The following is a 9,479-nucleotide window of genomic DNA, read 5'->3' as shown; positions in this document are numbered from 1 at the left end:
AGTAGGCATGCTCTTTAGAGACCTTGCTGCATTGAGGGTGGGCAGGTGTGGCTGCTGAATATTTATTACCCTCTCATTTCCTGCAGGGCTGACACTGTGTGACCACGGCCACTTTCTAACTGCTCAGCTGTTTGCGCTGCTTTTGTCAGAGGTGGCCTGCTTGCTGCAAAACCCTACCAGAAGGCCCAGTGATTATTTAAATCCTGTGACACCAGTGGGTGGAGCCTTCAGGCAGGGGGAGGGGAAGCAGCAAGTGTATGGAGGGATCTGCCTTTCTCCTCCCGGACAGCAGTTGAGAATGAGCTGGGGGGGACAAGAGACTGAGCTCAGGTGGTGACTTGAGATGAAGCCCCAGGAGGACCCATGCTCCATGCATGCTTTAGCGGAGAGCTGACTTGTCCTTCTTTCTGCTTTCAATTATCAGAAGTGCAGCCTTCTCTAGTCTATCCATCATTTCCTTTCACCTGTCCCTGGAGACCAGAGACATGCATTTGTGAGGTGAGAAGGGCAGTCTGGGGCTGCATAACAGAGCCTTCCTCTGGGCACCATTACAAGCCCTTAGAGGCAGCTCACCTGGAGCTCGTTAATGCCTCTTAAAATCATGGCTACGAGCCTTAGCTGACTCAGTTCCATGTGTGGTCCACTAAGAGCTGCCAGATCTTTGATGGCCATGTGTCTTCCTCATCTTCTCGATGCCATATTGGCATGATTTGATTTGTGTGCCTACACAGACTGGGAGGTATTGTCTTTATAGGACTGACTCTCTCTGTTCTATACCCTGAAGCAGGTTCTAGGACCCAGCAGGTGGCAGGTCTCGATCTTCGAGGGTGGGGGAGGTCCTGTTTCCATTTTGTTTTTGTATATGCCTCCCCTCCACAGAATAGGCACCCACTAATAAACTATACTGGGATCAGGGCAAACTCGAGGGCAGAGCAGTCCCATCAACGAGATATCAGGAGAGAATAGAGAGGTCAGGGGAGACTGAGATGCAGAGCAGCAAGTCAGGTTGGGGTGTGCAAAATGGCTGGAGGAACAAATGGGTCCAAACAGCGTGAGCAGAGCGTTATATCCTCACCAATCAAGCAACCGCCAAAGGGGCCCAGCACCAGCTCCAGCAAAGCAGGGTTTGGCCCCATGAGGAACGCAAAGACAAACTGAACATTAAGGCGCTCAATGGGACTGGGGAGCAGTAAGCTCAGAATGGGCCAGGATTAAATGAGGTATGGGGGTGAGGGCTGTGGCTCTCCATCTCAGATGTCATCTCAGAGGAGGTGGCATTTGGGTTGGGCTGCAAAAGCGGAATGGGATCTTGACTGTTGTAGGAGAAAAGCTCTAGACTTTAGGAAGGAGACCCGGGCCGAATCTCCTGGACTAACTGGTAGAACAGGCAGAAGAGGCTTCTGCCTCATTACCTAGAAAGTGACTTTCCAGGATGATAGTTTTAATAGATCTGGGGCTCTTGCTTCTCCTAAGCACATTCGTTTGACCCCTCCTCAGGCTCCACTCGAATGCAGGCCCACGGGTACTTGGTAGGGGCAAGGGAAGAGTTGGCCCAGGTCCCTCACACGTTGCAAGGACACACTGCAGGCCAGGAGACTGGGTGGACTTTCAGGAGGCAGCTTAGCAAAGTGGCTTTTTGGAGATTATCTCAGCTCTAGCTCTCACGGGCAAAGCAGCTGCTGGGTTGCCCTGGGTCTGGACCGGCTAAGGATAAACAAAATCATCCCCAAAGCCCAGGAGGCCACAGTTGTCCCAAAGCAAATCTTTTTTTTTTTTTTTAAGATTTTATTTATTTATTTGACAGAGAGAGAGGGAACACAAGCAGGAGCAGTAGGAGAGGGAGAAGCAGGCTTCCCACTGAGCAGGGAGCCCAGTGCGGGGCTCGATCCCAGAACGCTGAGATCATGACCTGAGCAGAAGGCAGATGATTAATGACTGAGCCACTCAGGTGCCCCCCAAAGCAAATCTTTGAAGGCCTCATTGTGCTTCTCCAAATTTTCCTCTGACCTCTCTTTACATTAGAGATGCATTGGAAAACCCTCTTAACTCAAAACATATTAGCCTCTTCGTTCCTATTTTGGGTCCATAGCTCATACTTTTCCTTGCTTGCATTTCCTAGAGGGTTGAATCCGACCTTATGTCTCATGCCCATTCTATCACTGTAGCAAATGGTCTGTTTTGTGGGAATGAAACAATGAGCCATGTTCTTATCCTGGGAGCAGAAGCTGGGATGGGTCAGCCTGAGGGACTGAAGAGGTCTGTGCACACCCCTAATAGAAGACGGGGGATGGGATAGGACTGGGTGCTGCAGTGGTGGGAGGGATGGGGCAAAGGTTTGCAAGCTGGGTGCATACTTCCTATCTCAAGCCCAGCTGCTAAGAACTGTCCCTGCAACTGGGTGGGCACTGGATTCAGTGGAATTCCTGGGACCATGATGAAGGAAGGAAGAAGGCAGCTAGGGAGCCTTATCCGAGTCAGGACTGTTTTTCAAAACTGGAGAAGCAATATTTACTCTATGTCCCGTGCTCTGGGGCACTGGATTACTATTCCTCTGGGCTGTAGTCTATAACAGCTTCAGTCTTGTTGGCAAGTTGCTAAGCTCCTCCAGGACAAGGGCAGAGAGTTTTGTTTTGTTTTGTTTTTGCTGAACTCTGTTGAGCCTGTGGCAGGCACCCGATCAAATAATTTAAAAATTACTGGATTGGATCACCTTGAATATAATATACCTCTGACAATTTTTAGAGCTTTGCAGTGAAGTGTCAGAGCAAGGGGGGAGGAGCTCACAGCTGTCCAAAGCTTGCAAAGAATGAAACAAAGAGGAGAAAGACCAGAAGACAAAAAATATTGTTTTGTTTTGGTTTTTTTTTTCCTCGCTCTGGGGTCGGTACTGAGAAGTTACAGTGTCATTTGTTTGTGATTTATTTAAAGACAATATATAGGGAAGAAAAATCCCCATCTTGCATCATTTCTCCAACTCATGTATGACTGTTCTTCCTTTCTTCTGATGTGTCCTTGTTGCGCTACGAATATTATTCTAGTTTCTTCTCAGTCACGGAAGCAGCACAGTGAGTCTTGGATCTGTCCGCAGGGTGGGAATTGGAAGGGCTCCCCTCTCACACGCTTCCTCGGGAAAATCCATCTCTCGTTACACATCTTCTATCTAACTAAATGTCCATTTAGTGCAAGATCAATCTGTCTCCACTCTCCAAAATGGACTGGAATATTTAAAGCAGAGAAGCCTCAAAGGAATGGGTCGGGTTGACGGAATAGTCTTAATAAAGTTTCCTTCTCCTCATTATTTCCCCAAGGCATTGAAACTCGGGCCTGGTTTGATCTTGTTTCTCCTGCTATTGATTTTTTTTTGCTCAGCGGTGTCTTGCTTAGAGAGGATCCCGACTCGAAGGAGACAAGTCTCATCGTTGGTCTTATTTCCTCCTCACTGGCTGGCCTGTCCCATCTGGGCAAATATCACCAGGGCAATAGAGCTGCTCTTATCGAACTTTCTCTGCTGCGTCGTTCTCCTCTGTTCTAGTGGAGTAACTGCTGATGAAGGCACTCGATTTTCAGATAGAGACACCGAAGCTGCGGCTCCCCAGCTCAGAAGGAGCAGCGAGGAGCAGAGTGAAATTACAACCCGCAGGCAGTTTGCTTCTGACTTCTCCAGAGGGGAGCACATGCCGTGCGATGAATAATAAAATCGCATCCTTGTAACGCTCTTTCTCTCGGGAGCACGGAGAGGTTTGCCAACATGATCATATCAATCTTTACGATATTTACGGAAGGCGGGCGCAAGGCTCCGGCGTCGCTCCCGGGCTCCTCCAGGCGCCTGCGGCGAGAGCAGGTGGATGCCCCCCGGCTCTTCAGCCGCCCTGCGTCAGCGGCGCTTGGCCGGCCTTGTCCTTGCCAAGTTCATTGGTAATGCTTCTTTCTGAAAAAGACCCTATGCAGGTAGGGACGATGAAGTAATATTAAAATGTCTTGCTTTACCAATTGAGAAAGAGGAAACAACATGTTTCCCAGGGACGCAACTGAGGGATTGAAGAATTACAGACAGCGAGTGTGTCCCCGCCACCTGCTCCTGTGCTCGGGTCTCCTTTGCGTTCAGGCTGCCCTGGCCTCCATGTCCGCCACCTTCTGGGCGGAATCCAGCTGGTGCCATTCAATGCATCGCTGGCCTCCAGCGTCAGGGGGACACTTCTGGGAATGCAGGCAGCTGACTGCAGTGGCCCCCGCAGGTCAGCGGCAAGGAAATGCCTCTTTTCCAGCGAGTTCAAACTAGAGCTTAGTGGTTCTGAAAAATTTTAGTTCCTCTTTTTCGTCATTTCTCGCTTCCTCCTTTTCTTGCTTGTCCAGTGTCCTTTTGTTCCCAGCCCTTTGCGTTTTAATTGGACTTCAAGCTCGGCTGGATCTGCCCTCCTTCACTCTCTCTCTCTTCTCCTCTTTCCATCTCTCTAGCATCGTTTTGCCATTCTCGTCTGAGGATATGAGAGAACCAACTCCTTTAGTAACAAGATGACCCAATTTACATTCAGATTTTCAATAGCGTGGTTGCAGTGGCCCTTTCAAATCTTTCTTTATTTGCCGACCCATTCGAAATCGCTGATGAGCGAGCAGGAGGCAGATACAGAGAAAGTGATTCTCCAGACATAAGATAGAACAATTTCTATTTATAACAATGGCTTTGGTCAAGTCGAGTGTGAATGGTGTTTGATTGTAATCATTTTACTTTTCTGACTTAAAAAAGGTGGGTCAAGCTTGGATCAAATCCTCTCAGGATTGCTTAGCCTTCCTGGCCAAGCTGTTTGTTTGTATGTATACTTGTTATCTGGATATATTTTTGGATCAAAGAAATACCAAATCACAGAGGTTCTAGAATGGAGTTCCTTTAAATGTTGCTTTCATTTGCTATGTCAATATATCTCAAGTAGTCATTTAAAAAAGAAAATTTTCTTCTGTTTTATTGTTACTAGGTTGTTGACCCCTGGTGCTATTACTTCCCCCAAACACAGACTGAGGAGGAGTTTCAGGAAGCAGGTATCTTGCTGGCCTTGTTTATCTGTAACCCAGCCCTAGAGCTACCTGGCACAAAGTCACAGCTCAAAAAACATTTGTTGAGTGAATGAGTGAGCAAGTCAACTGAGGTTGCCATGGAAGGTGCTAGAGGACCATATGCTGGAATCAAGTACTTTGGAGCATAATTCTCTACCTAGAGCAGAGGAAGGTTTTGCTGAGACAAGAGAAGACCAGAAGAAGTTGGAGTCATTGGTCTTGCCCAATACTTCAACCTATCTACCGTCCAAAAAGCACATTTATGATTGTCTACTAAATATTTATTGCAACATTTACTATGTGCCAGATACTATGCAAATCACCAGGGATACAAAAAAAAAAAGGAGGATATTTTCTCTACTCCAAAAAGTTCTTGTTATAATAAGGAAAGAATAATTTTTTGGACAAAATGTTATAACCCCATGTATTAAATCTTAGACTGAACCAGATAAATGCTTTATTTAAAAAAAAATCTGATGAAGCAGTTTGAACTCCCATTCTGTGTATCTGTATTCCGTAAGTCTTTGCACTGAAATAGCATAAGAAAGGCAGACTGTTTCTCACAGACAGCACCTGGAGGAAGCACTCTATTTGGACTGAATCCATGTTTCCTTCTTCTCTTTGATTGTTTCTTCTTTGCCCTTTGCATATCTCAGCATCCCTTCTCCACAGGTATGCCTAGAATTTTTTATAGGAGCTGTCACCAGTGATCAAGTGACCCTTCTCATTTGTATTTGTCACAGAAGGAGCACATTTCGTGAGGACCTTGCCAGTTATATCCCCTGACTCCACTGTTACTCTAGGGAAAATTCCCTTTTCTAGAATTATCCTTGAGAAACATGCAGGGGCTTTAACTAATGCGCCTATAGGAGTCTGTCGGCTCTGTGAAAGAGAGGTATATACAAAACGACCTCCAAAGGCCAAAGGAGCCCTAAGACCAGAGAAAAAGAATGACAAGTTCAGCTTGATGAGAAATGGTTTATTAAGGGAACTTAGGGACAGAAGCATGTCTTGGGCACCCTCAAGACCATTAGATCTCCCCAACCCCACATCCCTTAAGGCCTGCTTTTATTGCCCTACAGGCTGGGAGTATAGCTGAGAATATTTAAGGACAGGTATGTGTCATATCTCCAGGGTAAATCAAGGACGTTATGCCCTGAGGGTGTAGTTAAGGGTGTGGTTAAACAAAAGGAAAGAATATTGGAGCTGAGGTCACAGAACGGTCATCATGGTGGATTTGTCCAAAATGGCTAGTCTGGTTCACACACCATCTGTTTAAAAACACTTTGATCAATGAGCTCATGTACTTGTGCTCTGTTTCTAGCCCTGACTACTGATGGTTCTTATGGGACCATTTCAGGTCTGGCCCATCACAGAAACCTAGAATCTTGGAGATGAATAAGACCTTAGCTAACATCCTGCCTGATGCCGGAACTCTCTCCTCAAAGTTTTGACAGATGGCCACAGAGTTTATGTTCTAGTGGACAACAAAGTGCTCTCTATCCCTGGAGAGTGCTATTTCCACTACTGAGCACTTTGGTTTGTGAGAAAGCTGTTTTCAGAAATCTGATTCCTTGAATTGAGCTAGAAATCACCTCCTTGCCACTTCCTTCCTTATTTACTTCCTCTGCTCTCTCCTCGACATTTACTCACCCTTTGCTTCTATTCTTTCCTAAAATAAAACCTATTCATTCCTCCTTCCTCACAACAGCTCCTCCTGTATTTAAAGACAATTATGTTTCTTAGTTTTCTCCCCTCCAAGCTAAAAACTCAGAGCCTCTCACCATTTTATGTCTGGTATTGTTTCTAGAGTCCTCTGCCCCTACACACCACTTCTCTAGATACATTATTGTATGTTAGGATACATCTTAAAATGCCATGCGTTGATTTGAATATATCTTTCAATTGTCTTTGGACCAACATGCTTTATTACTGTTACTTATTATCTGGACACTATGTTTTTTAAGATTTTATTTATTGATTTATTTATTTGAGAATGAGAGAGAGAAGCAAGGGGAGGGGGATAGGGAGAGAGAGAGAGAGAATCTCAAGCAGACTCTACACTGAGCACAGAGCCCAACATGGGGCTCGATCTCACCACCCTGAGATTATCACCTGAGCCGAAATCAAGAGTCGGACACTTAACCAACTGAACCACCCAGGTGCCCCTCTGGACACTATATTTCTATTTAATGGAGCTATTATATTAGCAGTTTAAAGCAACCACATCACTGTGTTGTATCACATTAAGGCTTTGGCCAAAGAAAAACTCCAGGTATTTTGAAAAGAGGGGCCAGGTCCCCCCATTATGCTATTGTGCAATCAGTTTCTGGACCAATTGTGTTGGTACAACACCACTGTGTTAATATAAGAGTATAATTTTCTTCAAATGTGTCCCAAGCTTGTTTCTGGCTTGTTTATTGCTTCCAGCCCCTCCTTTCCACACTTATCTGCTGGTTGGAATGCAAGGTTTCCAGCCTCAGTGGTCTCTTGGACTAAGACAACATCTCTCTTCTTTTTAAAATTCCACCAAGTACAAACACAGACTGTGGGAGAAGTTGATTCCCAAGTAATATTAGTTGGATGGCTAAATGAATGCATTTTATGAAGCTTTCCTATCAACAATGTCTTCCCAGAGTAATTCAAGGTTATCATTTAATGCATAAACTCCTTGCATGTTTTATGTTCTATTTCTTCAGATGAATTCATTCCAGTTGTGGAAAATCGCCATAGTTTCCAGAGGACTGTAGGGAAGAAAGATTTGTCACCCAAAAATGTGTCTCTTTGGCATGTGGATTATTTTAGATTGATTATTTTTAAGAAACAGAAGAGGAACTTTTTCTTTTTTGCCTCCCCTAACTGCCTAAAAGAATTTAGGTAGAAGACCTGCTCTAGGAAGGGAGCTATCATCATAGATGACTATCATATAATATGAACAGAGTGTGATAGACAGCAGGGAACCTAGCAGGGCCTGTTTGATCTAGTCCTCTTAATGTCCCATTTTTTCTGGATGGCCCAGAAAACATTTGTTTACCAAACATGTATTCTTTCTATTTTTCCCGGGAATTGCTGAGCCCCAGACATCTATCCCCTTCCCCTTAGTACAGAATGACACATACACTTTATTTTGCCTGATTATCTCTGGAATATCTCATATTTATGTGGCTTCCCCATATGTACATAATTAAATTTGATTCCCTCCTGTTCATCTGTTTCATGTCACTTTCATTCTTAGATCAGCCAGAAGAACCTTGAAGGATAGAGAAAAAGTTTTCCTCCCCAACAAAATGAAAAGGCAAGAGGGTATTCTCTTAATAAACAGAAGTAAGGAAACCTCCAGAGAGCAAGAAAATGGATATATCTAGCTCTCGGAAGAAATCAAAATGGTAAACAGGAAATCAGTTTTCATTTTACTTACCTTTAGTTATCTAGGCTATTTTAAACCATGGAATGGGAATTTTCAACATCTTGGCCACTTGGGATGGACAAAGTGAGCTTAATTTCCTCATCTATGAAATCTTCCTAAACCTTAAAGCCAAGAAGACATTTATAGCATCAAGAGATACCGAATCACTAATGCAGAGTAAGGCTTACATTGGGTGTGGCTCACCATTGCTTACTAAGAAGAAAGCAATGACTTTAGTAAATATGTAACTCAGCTGCCTGTCCTTCAGTGCCTCTTAGATACTATGGAAATAATTGTGGTGTGTTGAGTTAAGTTTCTAGAAAGGGAAGCTGAGGGAGGGTGTTTGGACCTCTGTGCTTTGAAACAACTAACCAGATCTCCATGCACTGGGTTCCCACTCTGTCACCTCCAGGTATCCCATGTTCTGGCAAGACAATACTCATAGAAGTTAAAAGTACACACTTGGAGTCAGTTAGACGTGGGGTCAGATCTCAGCTGTGCCACTTACTAGCTATAAAATAGTGAGCAAGACACTTAAGCATCTGGGCCTTGGTTTTTGTTTTTTTTTTACTGTAAAAGGGTAATAATAATGATATTCCCTAAGTCTGCTGTGTGGAATAAATCAACTGATGGCTGGTTTAAGTGCTTATCACACAGCCTGGTACACAATAAAATGCTTTTGAAAAAAGCATTAGCTATCATTTTCAAGGTAGGACTGAGATAAAATATACTTTTGACAGTGTGAAGCTATTCCCAAAAGACCTGAATGCATTTAGTGAGATACTACTATGTGCCTAACCCTTGCATCATGCGATATACAAAGAAAAGAAGATTTTCAGCATCAACAGCTTTGCTTTAGGTTTTCTGTGTTTGTAGTGTTCCGATCATTAGGAAATCGAAGGTATAAACAGATGCTCCTTTTCTGGACCATGATGAAATATTCTTAACCTGAGTAATTGAAATCTGCAAATGAACTTACAATGTCATATTTGTGTTATTAATTTCAAAACCCATATATATATAT

Source organism: Ailuropoda melanoleuca, chromosome 7, assembly GCF_002007445.2.
Source record: "Ailuropoda melanoleuca isolate Jingjing chromosome 7, ASM200744v2, whole genome shotgun sequence".
NCBI lineage: Eukaryota > Metazoa > Chordata > Mammalia > Carnivora > Ursidae > Ailuropoda > Ailuropoda melanoleuca.
Note: the sequence above shows the minus strand (reverse complement) of the source record.